The 17,291-nt window shown below is 40.1% G+C and overlaps 1 long non-coding RNA gene across 1 annotated transcript in view; it reads left to right on the top strand.

The window, feature by feature from the left end:
• The window catches only part of LOC142061278 (uncharacterized), a 346,726-nt gene that overhangs the window by 1,012 nt on the left and 328,423 nt on the right, over nt 1–17,291 (top strand). The gene's annotated exons all lie outside the window — the stretch shown is intronic.

The following is a 17,291-nucleotide window of genomic DNA, read 5'->3' as shown; positions in this document are numbered from 1 at the left end:
CAGGATATTTCGTAGTGATTACTATGAATTGCTTGAAAGGCTTAAAATTGTCTTAAGGAGTGAACGGACATTTTCTGTAAAACTGGGTTTTTAGGAAGGCAAACCTCTTAGCTGTATTTGATCTTCTGACTCCTCAAAGAAAATATATGTTGATATGTGACTAATAAATGAGGTGATAAGTAGCCCTAAACTTTTTTTACCATTAAATCTACGGACATTTAAGATATATGCATCTTGCAGATGGAAGTTCTCTGAATCTCAGAAGGGCTTGAAAGAGTTCAAATTCGGGTGGGCTTTTGGAAATTCTTTCAGGAAGTCCAAGATTTCAGCACAGCCTAGGTGAGAAGAATCTTTTTTTTTCAGCGAGGTCTATCAGCTTGTCCGTTGTTCAAAAATCTTACTGAAAGGGAGGCTGAATGATTTGTTTAGCCTTTAGGCAACATTCCTGACATCACTTCTAGCTAGCTCTACTGATAGTCTACAGTTGAACACACAGGTCAAAGAAAGTCATCCTATGTCCTCTGAGACAGAGTGTTATTCTCTGTCTATGTCTTCGCTCATGAACACGTTCGGTTTGCGTTTGCTTTAAGCATTATTTCTAAAGTGCTTTATATGTTTCTTTAAAAATGGAGGGAAGACGAGTTGCACTTTAGGGGGTGGCAAATTGCAAACGGCCAACACCTGTTCCAGGCACTATTTTACCCTCCCCTACATGGTGTTTTCTTTATAATACTCATAATATTGGAGCTTGTCACATCTGCCGGGAGTAGAGGACGAGCTGAGTTTAAAGCCCTTTGGGGTAAAATTAGCATAATATTTGTGAGACAGAAGAAGAAAAGGCATATATCTATCTACTCACCTGAGACAGTTTAGCTGACAGATGTGATAGATAATACTGCAATGGTTCAGAACAGGTCACTTCTGTTAGCCAGGGGCGTTTCTAATATATTGCACCCAACAAAAAACCGTGATCTGGTGTGCAAAAATTCTGGTTCCTTCTACGTGAAATGAACAACATCGTGGCTCTGCTTTCAGAGGTAGGTCTTTGCATTATAGGTATGAGGAACTGCAGTTGTTTTAATTATCTTTATATGTCTTGCGGTACTGCCGTGGAATGACTTTCACCTTAGAGCAGACTGTGTGGGAAAATAAAGATGAGCTAGAAGACATTTTTGTTCAGCAAAAATTGTTCGTATCTGTGAGTTTTTTTACTGTTTAGAAACATTGGCTAAACACTGGGAGGAGCATTATCTGGGGTTTTTTGCCAAGAGCGAGACTCACCAAAGCAGCAGTTAGCCTGAGTTGCTCTAAACGGCTTGGTGATCCAAACTCGACTTTAAAAGCACTTTGCACATCTTCCTCTTTTCTGTGTTAATGGATGTCATTACCAGTATTCATTGATCTGTTGTCACACAAGGAGAGGAAGATGAGGGAGCAGCTTTCCTGGGAAGCATCTGCAGTTGTGTTCCTTCATGTGAAAGAGTATGGGTGTAAAACAGAGGGACGGTTTCATGCTTTAGTATCTTATTTACTCCATACATGCATCAAAAGCTGTATTCATCCTACTTTCTTCCATTGTACTTCCCTCTGTTTTATTACGTGTTTGTTTCATTTTCGCTATGACTTATCTTTGGAAATTAATTAAAGTTGGTTTTATTAGAAGAATCTTTGTATTTCAGAAGGTTGGAATGAATGACAAGAAAGGCAAGACCAGAAAGAAGTGTGGTTGGAGATGCAGACATTTTTAAGAAAAATGTGTTTTGCATAGTAAGTGCTTGGATTTCTGGAAGGTTCAATGGAAGTCAGCATAAGGGAACTGGAGGGAATCCTTGGCTGTGAAGGTGTGTCTATCTTTCCCCTCTAAAGCACCATTTGCTTGCATAAAATCTAACTTTTAGGTTTTCACTTGTTGCCTATTTAACTTTCTTCCTCAGACCTTTGCAGACTATTGGTAGAGTGAATGCATCCAAAAATCCCTGTTTTGACCCTCGTGGTAATGACCTTGATTTCTATGTCTGTTAGACAAGAAAAAGTAATTTGCTCAAAAAACGAGGGAGGAAGCATCAATCCCAGATCTCATGCCATAGCCCTTCTGAAAGAAAATGAATTGGCTTTCTGTGCTACAAACTCTTAACTATAAATCGATCTGTTGCTACTCTCTGAGATTCCTGTATAATTGCTCATGAATGCAAACTCAAGTGCTTCAAGTATTCACAGATGCATCAGAAATAAAGATTATAGTAAATCAGATTTCATGAATATGCATATTTTTGTTGCCAGTAAATAATCTGAGTTATCTAAATTAAAATTCGAAATTATATATTGCAAAGGAAGCGTTCTTTTTTTTTTTAGGAGTTGGAAAACATTTGCTGTAGTCTTCCTGTCATTACTATGCACATAATAATCATGTGAAGCAAATTATACTTCTTTTTATGCTGCTTATTTTAAATAGCTTTTATTTCTTAAATTGCTGTTAAAAATAGATTGAGAACTCTAAAAAGCAGCGGGCCATGCCGTTGTTTGGAAGACACTGACAGCAGCCAAAGCCACTGGCCTATTTTGTGTTCTTGCAATAAGGATTCTGGACTGAAGTGACACTAAGGAAAACCAATTCATGTCAATTAAATGTAACGTGCAGGCTTTGATTTAAAAATGTTCCTAAGGTTTTGGCAAGTGGAAGCCCAAAACATATTAATCAGTGTGTGTGTTGTTAATATCCCTGGTGCAGAGTCTAGGTTGCTGTTAGCCACTTGGGCAGCAGCTGTGAGAAGTCACTTGCTCCAAGGTGCTGGACTTTGTGCTGAAGTGGCTGAAGCAAGTGGACATCCTCAGTCTGCTCTGCAGTGTGCTGTGTGTGGGTAGAAGACTCTTCAAGAGGGTGGCAGCAAACAGTGAGGGCACCAGTAACTTCTTAAGTGTTGCAGCTGTTCCTTAGCAGCTCTGGCAGGTATGAGACAGAAGATTAAGACTGGATAGCTAAAGGTACTATATCTTCTAGATGTCTATTCTACCTCTTTGGTGGTTGTCATTCCTGAGGCAATGACATCTAGTTTTCTTGTGGATTGGTCTGGTGCCTCAAGGCATGTTGATCCCAGTGCATACGGCTCTGCCAAGCTGAGGAGTGTGCTAGTCCTGGGACTGATGCAGGGATGGGTGGTGATCCTGCCACAGAAGCAGAGTGGATAGTTGTGAGAGTAACATCTTTATCTCTTTTCTATTTAGTCTTTATGTCATTCAGAATTCTGTGTAAATGTTTAACTCCTGCTGACAGAGTCAGAGAGAACCAGTAGGTCTTAATTACCTGGACCAGCCTCATCTGGGACTTCCACCCACACTCCCTGCCCAGGTGTCAAGGAGCCTCACTTAAACTCAGAGGTCTAGGAAGGACTGTGGTGGTCAGCCCTCTCCCCTGCTTGTCCAGACTTGTTGATTGGACTTCCTGTACTGACCTTGGACTTGCCTTGTCACCTCTCATTTGTCTGGTAATCACAGGACTGTCAGGACAGCCGGTGGCTGTTACCAGACTGACTCTGCTCGCTCTGCTGTGGGGTGGTGTTGTTGGTGAGGTCCTGCCCTGCCTGTGCCAGGGCTGTCCTCAGCTTCTGGCTGGTCTTCCTTGGTGGAGCAATACTGGTCCTCGACTCTTTCATCTTTATGAACTGTCCTGAAAGCTTGTTTGATTCAATAGAAAATCCTGCGTACTTTGCACTTCACTTTGTCTGGAAATGCTTGTATTAAAAGGAAAAATCCTATATGTCTTGCTGTAAATAATAATATAAACAAAAGAGCTTTAAAGCAGGTTTTCATGGGGAAGTCTTAGTACTTTTTAGTATATAGTTTTTTCATTACCCTTCTACTGTACTTAGGTTAAGTAACATTCACAGTCCTCCCTACATGTTTATATAAGATTTTTAAAAACTCTTCTGTAAAGATATTTGCTGAAAATGAATAGGGTTTCCTTTTCTGTGAGCTGTTCTGGACAAAGTTGATAGTTTATGGTTAATAGGTAGAGGATAGATCCTATAGTTAAGTCCTTTGAAGACTATAAACCTGTTATTAGTTAGAGGAATTTCTGCTGCAGCAGAAGTATGATTATTTTGTGGTGTGTTACAATCAGATATTGAATTGCCTGAACAGCATCAGGAAGTGCTGCAACATGGTTGTCTTAACTGGAGAAATGTGTTTGTAGTCTGAGTCCTTGGCAGTGGGAAATACTATTGCTCCTTCCCCCATGGAAAGAGACCTGTGTATCTAATATCACCCTGTTCTCAAGACGCCTACTGAACTTAATGCTGGCTTTTCACACTTCTGATGCTATAGTCATAAAACCTTATATGGTTAGTTAAGATAAAGCTTCCCGAAACTGTTTTTTGCTGGGATTTCCGTAAAAAAAATAAGATTACTATAAGAGCCAGAAGGGTTTCTCCCCCACCTCTTCTCTTGTGTTTCATATACCATTCAGATAGACCCCCACACATGAGGAGAATCAGGGTTTTGATTACAGTTGTCAGTAGTGATGTAGTGCTGGTTCCCTGACTGTAATAATTGTCTTGAGTTAGTTCATTAACATAATTATAAAGAAGTGCACATGAGAAAGAGAAATGAAGGAGGTGAAGCTTCCCAAGTAAATGTGAGGCCCTGTAAGAGATTTGCTTTGTCTGGTGTTACTCCTTTACTGAAGGTCATTATATAAAATATGTCAGAGGGGAGAGTAAAGGCCTCTTGGATGGATTTAAGTATGAACACTTGCGAATATAGCCTGGGAGTCTAAGGAGACAAGTCTCTAAGCCATTTGGGCCTGCTTTAGGGAAGGTATGTTCGTAATTTAAGGTACAGCATAGGCACAGGAGAACTGTGAGATTCTAATTTCAAAGGCGTCATTTAAGCTCACAGAGTTCCAGGTTTTCAAAGGTGTTTGTGCATCTAACTCCCACTATCCTTAATGTAAAGTATTTGGGTGTCTAAACTTCATTGTAGAAGAAAGGTTATAGAGATCAGACAGGACATCAGTTAGCCATGACAGTGATACATTGAGTGATTTGACTGAAACTTAGATTAAATGATTTCAAAAGTTTCTTGTGACTTTTGTTTTCCATAGCATTCTTCAGCTTTTAAACAGAAAGAACTCTACAGGCAAAAAAAAAAAAGGCAATGAGCTCTGCATTTCCTTGCTATAAACCAATAGGGAGAAGGACACTTTGTCAGACTGAATATGGGGATTGTAACACTTTCTATAAATACCAAAACCTGGAGCGGATCTGGAAGCTGCAATTAACTCTTACTTGATGTTCTTGTACTGATCTTAGTCAAATATCTGTTCCATGCTTTCTTCTCCCCTTATTTTCCTAATAAAGAAAACTTAAAGGTAATAACAGGATATTTACTTTTTCAAACTGGAAAACTTATTACTGCATATTTGCATGAAAGTGCCCAGCTAAGCAGACTATTGTGTGTTTCTCCACCTTGATGGCAATGATAATGCACAGAACCCCAGTTTCGATAGGGATAATAGCAGTCCAACGGCTTTTTGTTAGTGTCTTGGAATAACATGTAATCTAAGTGCCCCAGTCTCTTGTATGTATCTGGTATCTAATTTGTATGCTTTCTTATGTTTATTTTGATTTCTTTGAGTTGTTTTTGTGATGCATTGACTTTAAAAATCATCCTCTTTTACCCCAAAGGTATTTAAATTGAAAGTCATTCAGGAAAATTCTTCACTGTTTCACGCACCTTTCTTTCAGCCTTTGGTAAAACAGTCAACAAGCACCATGAAGACCAGGGTGTAGTTAGGTGTCCTAGAAGAAAAGGGCATGGGGTATGAAATCTTAGATACTGTGGTGGAAAGGTAAAAAAACAGCAGCAGTCCTGAGCACTTCGTGGCTACATCTTCCCCGCCCTTAATTTTCAGCTAGGTATTTTTTCCTACTGTGAGAAAATACAGGACTGCTTTTTCGAGGAGGAGTAGCATCAGCTGGATTCAGAACACAGAGTAATTTCCTGAATAGACAGGGAAAGCTGAGACCAGGGATTTCTGATTACTAATAAACCTGCGAAGGTGTGTGTGTCTTTGTCCACACACTGCTCCCTCACATGCTGATTAACAGTGTCAGTTTGCTTCAGAGAGAACTGTTTGAAATACTTCAGTCATTACAAGACAGTACAAAGTCATGTCTCATCATGGTTTGTTTGTCTTTGTTTTTTTTTGTTTTTTCTTTCCTTGCAGACTGAATGTTTCCGATGGTTGTGTGGGTGCTGCACAGTTGCTCTAGGCTTACTGATAATGTGCTGATTGTTCCTGACTACCCTGAAACACCAGTTAGTGAACCCTATAAATTGCATCTTAACATCATGGAAATATGTGGTTTGTCATTTTTGTTAAGAAAAAAATTAGGAATTAATAAGGTTTTAACAAAAAACTACTTTTCAATAAATCCCAAATGAATGCAACTTGAAAGACTAATTGAGAGCTCAGGGACTTAAAAATGGTTGAAAATAGTGTGCTAAAAAGCAATACCTGGGGATCTTTTGTTCCATGCTTGGTTGATGAATCCAAAGAGGTAGACTGAAAAAATATTTCTTGTTTTTGAGTGGCAGATCACTGATAGATCATGTAGTACTTGGAAAGAAGCAAAAATGCACAGAAAAGGTTGTTGGGGGGAAAAAAGGTAACTGGCTGAAGGTATTCTCCCTACCACACCTTCCAAAAGCAAAGTAACACCCTGGCAGTGCTGGCCAGGGGAATTCACATTTATTGGTTTTGTCACAAAGATTAGGTGCTTTCTGAAGCACTGGAATTGATTGCATTGCTATGTGAGGTCAGGCCTCCCACCATTCACTCATGTTCTAAGTTCTAAACTAATCCTCCTCCTTCCCACCCACAGGATCTGATCTTTTTTTTAAAAGTAGTGTCCCAATTTCACTGTAGAGTTTATTTACAGCTTAAGCTTTTTCCTCTGACTCTAGTTCCATCCAACCTTAAGAGCCATTAACTCAGATATATTTGCAAATAAATGAACCCTATGGTGAAATAATTTTAAGATTTTTGATTGAGAAATTTAACTGTCTCATGATTTCCAATGCAAATTCCTTTTTATTACCTTTAAAATTATGGGATTGAGAGTGTGTTTCCACACTGTGTTGGCCATTTCTCCTGGATGCACATGGATGGCCTGTCTTGGCCTAGCTTTAGCACTTATGTGGCAAGTTAGACTGGAGAGCAGATTCAGTTGAAACATATTCTTTTTCTAAATCACTGAATTAAAGTGACAGTAGAACAGTATCCTTAAGGGCTGGATCCTGTGAATGTCTGTCTTAGCTTGATGGAAGGGAAGAAGCCTGTCAAGCCAGACCCATACCCTTACTTTGCTGAAGACAGTCCTCCAATAGATCTTGATGCTGTTTTTCTCAAAAGTGGAGCTCTGTCACATTCTGCAAAGTGTCCCTAATCTGACACTAAACTAATCCCTAAACTAATCTGAGTATACAGAAGATTGCTTTGTGTCAGGTTGGAATAATTCATTCCCCTGATGCCTCAGTAAAGAGTGATACATTTTTTTTTTTAAGAGGAAATAATTTGATTCCTGTTACTGTATTGGATTTTCAGGATAAGAAGGTCATTAATTGATTGTAATTGCTGATGTGCTTTAACAAATGAATGAGTTAAGTAGTTCAGGTAGTAGTTTAAACAACCAAGAGCCGAAAATCTTTTTCTGTACCATAGATTTAGAGTGCCATAGAGTACAATTCAGCGTGCGTCCATGATATTGTGGGAACTTGGTGGTTAATACACAGCTCAGAACATGAAGCATTAGGATATTTCAGTTCATGTGCAGAGCTACATCCTTCTTTCCAAAAGCTGTTTTAGGAGAAAAATGGACTGGTTTCACAAAGGGAGAGCTATGATTAAAGGGCAGTCTGCTTCCCTGATGGACCCTTTCAGTTTAGTAGACGAGATCTTCAGATAACATAATGAAGTGAATTTTTGGTCTTGCAGAGGGAAACCATAGCAACCTGTCACTTTAGAATGCATGGTATATAATCTGTCTGTCCTTCAGATAGTATTTTGTGGTCCAGAAATAGTCATCGTTTCCTAATGTGTGAATGTAAAATGTCAAACACATGTAGCTGGAGTGGCAGTGTTGTCTCTGAGGTAAATATGATCCCTCTTGTGCTGCTTGTCTAATGCTGCACATTTGGAAAGCAGGTTCCAGAGGATGGTAAAGGTAGTCTATTTTTTAAATTTTATTTTAGTTTTTAATAAACAGGTTACAGGAGTGCTTTGAAAATTGGTAATTGAAAGAGCTTGCTGCAGTCCCCTTAGTGCCACCCTTACCTTGCCCTCCAACCAATGTATGTCCCTATTTATTTTTGGCACAGTTCTCTTAAATTATGGTATCTGGATTTCAAAGGTTTTTGGTCACTTATCTCTTTGATATCACTTTGTTTGGGCTCAAGTAACCATAGAAGTACTTGATAATTATGTAGTGTGGTAAGTGTCCTGAAGCATGCTCACAGCTGGCCAAAGCTGCTGACTGTGCTTGATGAAAACACAGAAAGCATTCTTTCTTGCTTAAATAAATAAAATGTGCATGAGCAATCTCACTGACTTCTCTCTGTGTCTCCCTCCTCCCTACAAGATCTGAAACAAAGCTGAGAAGTCTTTCCTGTAGAAACCACCCTGATTACTAAACAGTTAAAATTTAGCTTGCGGGTATTAGAATCTACAGCCAGTTTTAGAGACTGGGCTACCAGTCTGGAAAGGGATGATTTAATCAGCTTTTGTGTGAACAGGTCAGAATGAATAGTGCATTGAAGGAATAAATGGCAAATATTTAATGACATTACTAAGGATTAATGTAGACTAAACACCCTGTACTTCCTTTAAAATATTATCATGACTCCAGCTTGTTTAGGAATGTTTAGAAATCAACTTTAATAGCACAGAACATTCTTTATGAATGTACATTTTGTGGCATAGAGCCATTTCAAGTGTTTTTTCTATAAATCAAATGTTAATAGCTAAATGTATTGTTTAAAATGCAAAATTATTTTGATAGGGCTGTGATTAACTTGAGAGGAGAGCAGAATAATATTTGATCAGTGTTTCTTCTGTTGACCGTTCTACTATTTCTGTGTCATAGTGAGCCAAGGCTATTAGATTCCTGCTGCTCCTTTAAAGTGATCTGGCTCCTTATTGTTTGTGGCACATCAATTTCTTTAAAATTATGGTTAACTGAATTTTTCTTGTCACTCGGCAGAGGCCTTTCCTGACACTTTTTAAAAAAATCATGTTTGTTTAATAGCAGTTTTAATCCTCCTGCCCCCTTTAGGTTTGTTTTTCACCCACCTTTGAGTAATTATGCCTTTATGAACAAGAGTAGAACATATTTAAACTATTTCCATTGTCATTATTATTTGTTCTAATAACTCTTTCTGTGTGATCTGAATCCAAGTTTTTTTCAGCTTTTGAATTTTTTTTGTATATTTGGTACTTGCATTTGCACATTCAGCACTGGCATCACTTGCTTGTGATCACTTGTGTCTGAGCAAATGCTATGGGTTTCTTGGTTTGTTCTTGTTTTAGTGTACTAGCAGGTTTTTCTCTGTCTTGCTCAGGCATCTAACAGAAACCCCTCTTCATAGGAGAGGATGCTTCAAGTTGAAAGAAAATGTAAATGACAGTACATGTGCTCAGATCTATACTATTAAAATTAATAATAAAAATAATTGTGTGGAAAACTGTAGTCTTTTAAGAAAGAAGAATGTGAAATTCGGACTTCTCCCGAATGAGGGCAGTAGTGGTACATGATTCTTGTAGTCCTTATTAATGTTTAATGTAACACTCATTAAAGACTGTAAGCTTCAGTATATTTATATTAGGTGTTTCGGTGAATGTGTTGTGGAATTACTTTTATAAATTCAGAGCTGAGAAATAACAGAAAAGACTGTGAAGGGAGATATTTTTATAAAGAGGACTTTCAACTTAACCTCCCACTAGAATGATTTTCGAGTTCCGAAGGAAAGCAAGAAAACTTGCTGAAGGGAAGAAAATGCTATCACTTGACAAGTAGAGTTGGCAAATCTGCATTTAAGTTTTCTAGGTTTTCAGGAGATGGTCAAGTTTTACAGGAATGAAACTTGATTTTTACTGAAGGGTTCTTTCCCACACACAGTTTAATTTTATTGTTTAGTTCAATACCCAACAAGTCTATTTACATGTACTTAAATCATGTACTTCTAATTGTTATATCCTCATGTGGCTGCTTTGCAGCAGCAGTTATGAAAGTATTAGATGAATAATTACCCCTCCCTCTGCCTTAACATGAGACCTGTCATGTTTTCTTAATTGGTTTCCAGTACTGAGCAGCATTAGTAGATTTGTGAAAGAACAATATATGTTGTTGTAGGTGTCTTAATGAGTGTCGTCCTCTGAAGCATGACTTCTCTGCCAATTGAGAACATTTGGATATGGCAACTAGTGACATGATTTTGGGGGCAGTTAATATAGCAGTGAAGATGAGGTTATAACTGGACAGGTATTTTGCTTACACGGCACAAGAACTGGCCTAGTGGATCGAATAATAGATTTAATAACGTAATTAGATATCATGGTTTCAAGAAACTGCTGATATGATGTCCAATTTGCTTTTGTTCATTCTCCATGTCTCTTCAGCTTTACATAAGCTTGTTGTGCTTGTGCTCCGCTGCATCTGGAAACTGCAATTGCAAGCCAATAATCATGCAGAACAGTGCATGATCAGTCTCTCTGCAGAAGACCGTAGATCTATGAAGTGAAGTGGAAAGAGTAACTCCATGCAAACACAACTGCTGCTGCTTGTCAGTGGTGGGGTGTTTGTATTTACATGTCTGCTAACACCAGTGCAGATGATGAGAGTTTCCTGAAGGCTTTGCTAAAGCAATGTGGAAGATGTATGTATAATCCCTGGGTGATGAAAAGTGGTGGAGGGGAGTTATGGGATTTGGTGTGCCAGGGAGCACAAACCACAGTTCTGTTCTGAGTGTTAACTGTTAGGTGGAACTTTTATTTTAGGCTGAAGAAAAACAAGTGTATTAGCTTTGCTTGCACATAACTTTATAAGAAGTTTATCTAGCTAAATTTTCCTTTGTTGGATTTATTTGTCGGTATGCCCATGGAGTCTTAAGATACCTGCTGCTGCTTTCTATGTGTGGTAGGCAATGGAACGATGGACCCAGGAGTTAGGAATCTAAACTAAATCTTCCTAAAAACAAACTGGCAAATACAACGTCATGTTTTCAGACGTATGTAGGCAGCAAACTTTTGAAGGGATAATGCAAATGTTGGCGGGGGGTGTCTGTAGGCTGTCAAAGGGGTAACTGCAGGCTACATGTTTGTCGTGGTTTAGTCCCAGTCCGCAACCAAGCACCACACAGCCGCTCACTCACTCCCCTCTGATGGGACGGGGGAGAGAATCAGAAGAGTAAAAATGAGGTAACTCATGGTTTGAGATAAAAACGGTTTAATAGGTAAAGCAGAAACTGTGTGCAGAAGCAAAGCAAAACAAGGAATTCATTCACTACTTCCCATGGGCAGGCAGGTGTTCAGCCGTCTCCAGGAAAGCAGGGCTCCATCACGCGTAATGGTTACTTGGGAAGACAAATGCCATCACTCCAAAAGTCCCCCACTTCCTCCTTCTTTCCCCAGCTTTATATGCTGAGCATGACGTCATATGGTATGGAATATCCCATTGGTCAGTTTGGGTCAGCTGTCCCGGCTGTGTCCCCTCCCAGCCTCTTGTGCACCCAGCAGAGCACGGGGAGCTGAAAAAGTCCTTGACCAGTGTAAGTGCTACTTAGCAACAACTAAAACTTCTCCACATTATCACCACTGTTTCCAGCAAAACTCTAAAACATAGCCCCATACTAGCTGCTACTAAGAAATATAACTCTATCCCAGCTGAAACCAGGACAATGTTGCGCTGTCATGTGTGGCCACTGCCTTCACAACATGTAGAAGGACAAAGTGGCACTTTTTAATTGAACCTTGCACTCTTGTGTGGGAATTTATTCTTAGTACAAATATACCATGTGTTCTGAAGCTGCCATTTTGGCATCTGTATGTCTTCAGATGCTCTGTAGACCTTCTTTTTATAAGGAATGTGTAGGTTATATTATCCTTGCTGGTCACTTCTTGCACCTGAGGTGGTGTGAGAGGAATGGTCTGCCACATGTGCACTGGAGCTGGGAGGGACTGGCTTGTTGCTTTGAGGCTGGTATATACATGCATGGTTAGGACAGAGTGGTCAGTGATGGGACTATGGGAACCTTTTATTAGAAAATAGGCATGGAAACCACCCTTTCCATGTTTTACTGGGCTTTGTGGCTGCTTGGGTAATCTGTGCTTCATCAAGCAGACCAGCTGTAAATTGTCAAGCCACCTGAAACAGAGAACCTAAATTGATCAGTTAAATATTTGTGGACTTCTGACTGGATGTTTGGTACATTGTAACACAGTGTGATTTTTCAGGTTAAAACTGTGAAATACAATTTGTCCTTATCTTTCATGAATCATAAAATGCTTTGGGTTGGAAGGGACCTTTAAAGATCATCTAGTCCAACCCCCTTGCAATGAGCAGGGACATCTTCAACTAGATCAGGTTGCTCAGAGCCCCGTCCAACCTGACCTTGAATGTTTCTAGGGATGGGGCATCTACCACCTTTCTGGGCAACCTGTGCCAGTGTTTCACCACCCTCATTGTAAAAAGATCTTTCCTTATATCCAGTCTAAATCTACCCTCCTTTAGTTTGAAACCATTACCCCTTGTCCTGTCACAACTGGCCTTGCTAAAGAGGTTGCCCCCATCTTTCCTATAGTCCCCCTTTAAGTACTGAAAGGCCACAATAAGGTGTCCTCTCAGCCTTCTCTTCTCCAGGCTGAACAACCCCAACTCTTTCAAACTATCCTTGCAGGAGAGGTGCCCCAGCCCTTGGATCATTTTTTGGCCCTCCTCTGGACCTGTTCCAACAGGTCCATGTCCTGTCTGTGCTGAGGGCTCCAGAGCTGGACACAGTACTGCAGGTGGGGTCTTACCAGAGCAGAGCAGAGGGGCAGAAGCACCTCCCCCGACCTGCTGGCCACACTTCTTTTGATGCCGCCCAGGATATGGTTGGCCTTCTGGGCTGCAAGCACACACTGTAGGGTCATGTCCAGCTTTTCATCCACCAGTAGCCCCAAGTCCTTCTCCGCAAGACTGCTCTCAATCCCTTCACCCCCCAGCCTGTATTGATATTGGGGGTTGCCCTGACTCGGGTGCAGGATCTTGCACTTGGCCTTGTTGAACCTCATGAGGTTCTCACAGGCCCACCTCTCCAGCTTGTCCAGGTCTCTCTGGATGACATCCCATCCTTCTGGTGTGTCAGCTGCACCGCTCAGCTTGGTGTCATCTGCAAACTTGCTGAGGTTGCACTTGATTTCACTGTCTATGTCATTGATGAAGATATTAAATAGTACTGGTCCCAGCATGGACCCTCGAGGGACGCCACTCATGATCAATCTCCATGTGGACATCGAGCCATTGACCACTACCCCCTGGATGTGACCATCCAGCCAGGTCCTTATCCACTGAACAGTCCACCCATCAAATCCATATCTCTCCAATTTGGAGAGAAGGATGTTGTGGGCAACTGTGTCAAAGGCCTTACAGAAGTCCTAAATTACATCTGTGGCTCTTCCGTAGTCCATTGATCTAGTCACTCCATCATAGAAGGCCACTAGGTTGGTCAGGCAGGACTTGCCCTTGGTGAAGCCATGCTGGCTGCCTCGGATCGCCTCCCTGTCCTCCATGTGCCATAGCATAGCTTCTAGGAGGATCTGTTCCATGACCTTCCCAAGAACAGAGGTGAGGCTGACAGGACGGTAGTTCCCCCAGTCCTCCTTTCTACCCTTTTTAAAGATGGGGACAGTGTTTCCCTTCTTCCAGCCCCCAGGGACTTCACCTAACTGCCACGACTTTTCAGATATAATGGAGAGTGGCTTGGCAACTACACCAGCCAATTCCCTCAGGACTCTGGGGTGCATCTCATCAGGTCCCATAGACCTGTGTATAACCAGGTTTCTCAGGTGTTCATGAACCTGATCTTCCCTTACAGTGGGAGGGGCTTTATCCCCCCATCTCCATCCTGCAGTCCGTCAGCTTGGGAGGGGTGAGGAGAGATTTTACCAGCAAACACTGAGGCAAAAAAGTTGTTGAGTACCTCAGCCTTCTCCCCATCTGTTGATACTAAACCATCATTCTTGTTCATCATGTGGGGTATGCCTTCTTTGACTTCCCTTTTCTGGTTGACATACCTGTAGAAGCCTTTCCTGTTATTCTTTGCATCCCTTGCCAATACACCAAACCAGCAGCTGGTCTGAATCTAGCACAAGTATAGGTCCAAAGAACTGCAGCAAACACAGAGAATCGAGGTGAGAAGTGGTTAGTCACTTCACTGCAGGTTTGGCTAGACCTTGCTTGAGTATTACCACAATTAAGGTAGTGATTTGCTTGCAAACCTTCTATTAGACATTTATCATGGGGTTTGAGAATACGTCTAATGGCCAGAAAGCCTTGTATCATGTTCCATGCATGTGGGGCGTTTGTGGGAGGAAAGCCTGCATTTTGGAGCTTTGACAGGTTATCTGTGTGCTGTGGGCTCAGAAACCAAGGGGCAGTACTCTTTCTGTCATTTTGGTTGCTCTTCATTATCTCTTGGAAACATGATTTGCAAATTAAAAGGCTGTTTATCAAATGCGTGCTCTAAATAGAGTTTCCATAAGGTTAAATTTCCATGATGTTATCTATCTTGACAAAATTACTGTTGTTTCTATCAGTTTCTTCTGTGTCACTTTTTCATTTTAGACTTGTTCCTTGCTTCCTGTAAACGAGCTTATACATTATGCATCTAGAAGCTATTTTACTGGTGTTCCCATTCAGAATAACTTAAAATACATGGCAATCAATGCTGCTCAAGAAAACTGTCATATTTGTGTTCTCAGACATCTTGGAAGGTTAAAATCCTGTAGCTAGCTCAAAGGTGATAGCACTGACTGTGATGGATTGCACAGAAAATCAATAGGAAAGAACCGTTGTTTGAAAATGTTATTTCAAGCTAATGTCAGATTAAAAAATATATATCAATAAAGCCTCTTGTATTGGCCGGTGACATGAGAATGTATGGTTTACTCAATTACTCTGTATGGAGTTTCATTTTTCTTTCAGAGTAATGAGCATCTTTAAGCTTCTGCCTCTGTAGCCTCTGCTTTTCTTGCATGTGATTTAATTGTAACATGGAACTTTTTTCAGGTTGCCAGGAGAGCTGTAGAGGCTGCCTTCATAAACATTGCTAGGAGATAAAGGCCTGCAGCATGGTAGAAGGAGTTTTAGCTTTTCTTTCCATCTGTGCTCACCCATTGAGTGTCCCAATTCCTACGGAGGGGGGAAAAAGTCATTTAAGGAACAATTAACAATTGCTAATAACTGTTTTCTTTATCCCAGTAGATAAACAGATTAAATGGGTTTCCAGCTTGCCTTATAGAAGAAAGAATTAATTTTGTTAGAAAGTATTTGAAAACTTTAAACAGAAAGAAAGGTGAAATCAACAGCTACTTTAATAAATTTGGTAGCAACTAATGTCTCAAAATTTATCTAGGAAAGGAATAAGGTGAAAAACTGCCTAATAAAAATAATCTGAGGGATTTTAAATAATGTGATCTACAAGCATCCTACCCTTTTTTGGGTTCTATGGTGCTAACTGTCTGTTTCCCTGTTTCTGACAGGACAAAGTAGCCAATGATAGTACACTATACACACTCACTATACATATATATACACACACATTATATGTACATATATATGTATACATGTATATATATTTATACAAGTATGTGTAGTGTACTATATCAGCCACCTTTGCCTCTTCTGGTCCAAGATTTCTTTTCAACCTCTTGACTACACTTGTGATTTCCAGTGCTTGTTACACTGATAAATCTTCATGGACCTGTATTTCTCAATCAAGAGCCACTTTGCATGGTAGTGCAGGCCCACCCTGCTACTGGGGGTGTGACAAGGATTTCCACTTTGCCAAAGATTTTCAGCTCTGCCTTTTTATTTCCTTTCACCCATAGCTTTACTCAAAATCATTATTGCTCCTTGTCTGCTGAGCAGCATTGTGTTCATGAGCTGGTGGCACCCAGTTTGTAGCCAGGTAAATTGGCCATAGATAATGGAGACTTTACTGAATTGAAACCATTTGGGATGCTTGTATTAGATTCTTCCCTGTGAATGGGAAGTTATGAGCATCCCAGGATCCAGCCAGGAACTATGATACTTACGTCTACAGTCCCATCCTTCTAATAGTATCTGCAGTCATTACTGTACCAGGTACTGACTGGACATAATGCAAGAATTCCCATCTTTAATAGCTGGTAACTGGGCAAAACTTAACTATGAGTGAAGTAAAATGGAAGCTTTTTTGTGAATCCTTAAATCCTTATTCAGTATGTTTCCTCAGAAACATGCTTTGCTTTATTTTTTAAACCAGTGTTTCTACTTAGCAATCCTCTTACCTGTATCCTAGCTTACATGTTTTCATAATTAATGAAGAAATGAGTCATGCTTGGTACATCTCTGAGATAGCACTGAAAGCCAGTCAGTTTCATAAAGTACTCCAGAGAGCTTCTATGCTATAACTCATTACAGCATTTAGTTTGTAATTTTAAAAAATGGCTTTTTTTTGATGGGCAGGACAAAATGATTTAGAAAGGAAGATGTAGATGGGGTTTTGTGGGTTTTCTTTAATTATATTTTTTATTTTAAAATATATCTCTGATCAGAGAACTTGATATGTTGAGAAAATTGGAATTGGTTTCCCCATGTCATAGAAATCACAAATTTACAACATATAGTTGTTGGAACTATTTTTCTTAATAGGTCCAGAGAACTGAACTCCTTCCTTTATCCCCCTGCCCCTTAGAAATCGTGCTTTGACACTTTGGGATACTTTAACCCCTTAATAATAAAAAAAGGCAAGTTTTGTAGGCTGTCTACCATGTTCTAGTTGGTTTCCTACATGCGTTTGAGTAAATTCTGATGTAATAAAAATATTTTAAGGAAAAAATTGACACAGTGGTTACTGTATTGTGGATATGTGCAAAGAAACACTGCAGAAGTACCTTTTAAGTACTTCAGTGCCTTTTGTGTGTTTCAATGGAAACAAGAGTTTCAACAGAAGGCAGCCATCTTTGCATGGAGAAAAAATGTAGGTCATGACTTGTT

The sequence above is a fragment of the Phalacrocorax aristotelis genome, chromosome 8 (genome assembly GCF_949628215.1).
Source record: "Phalacrocorax aristotelis chromosome 8, bGulAri2.1, whole genome shotgun sequence".
Lineage (NCBI taxonomy): Eukaryota > Metazoa > Chordata > Aves > Suliformes > Phalacrocoracidae > Phalacrocorax > Phalacrocorax aristotelis.
The sequence above is the reverse complement of the archived record's forward strand: the minus strand, read 5'-3'. Positions and strand labels throughout refer to the sequence as shown.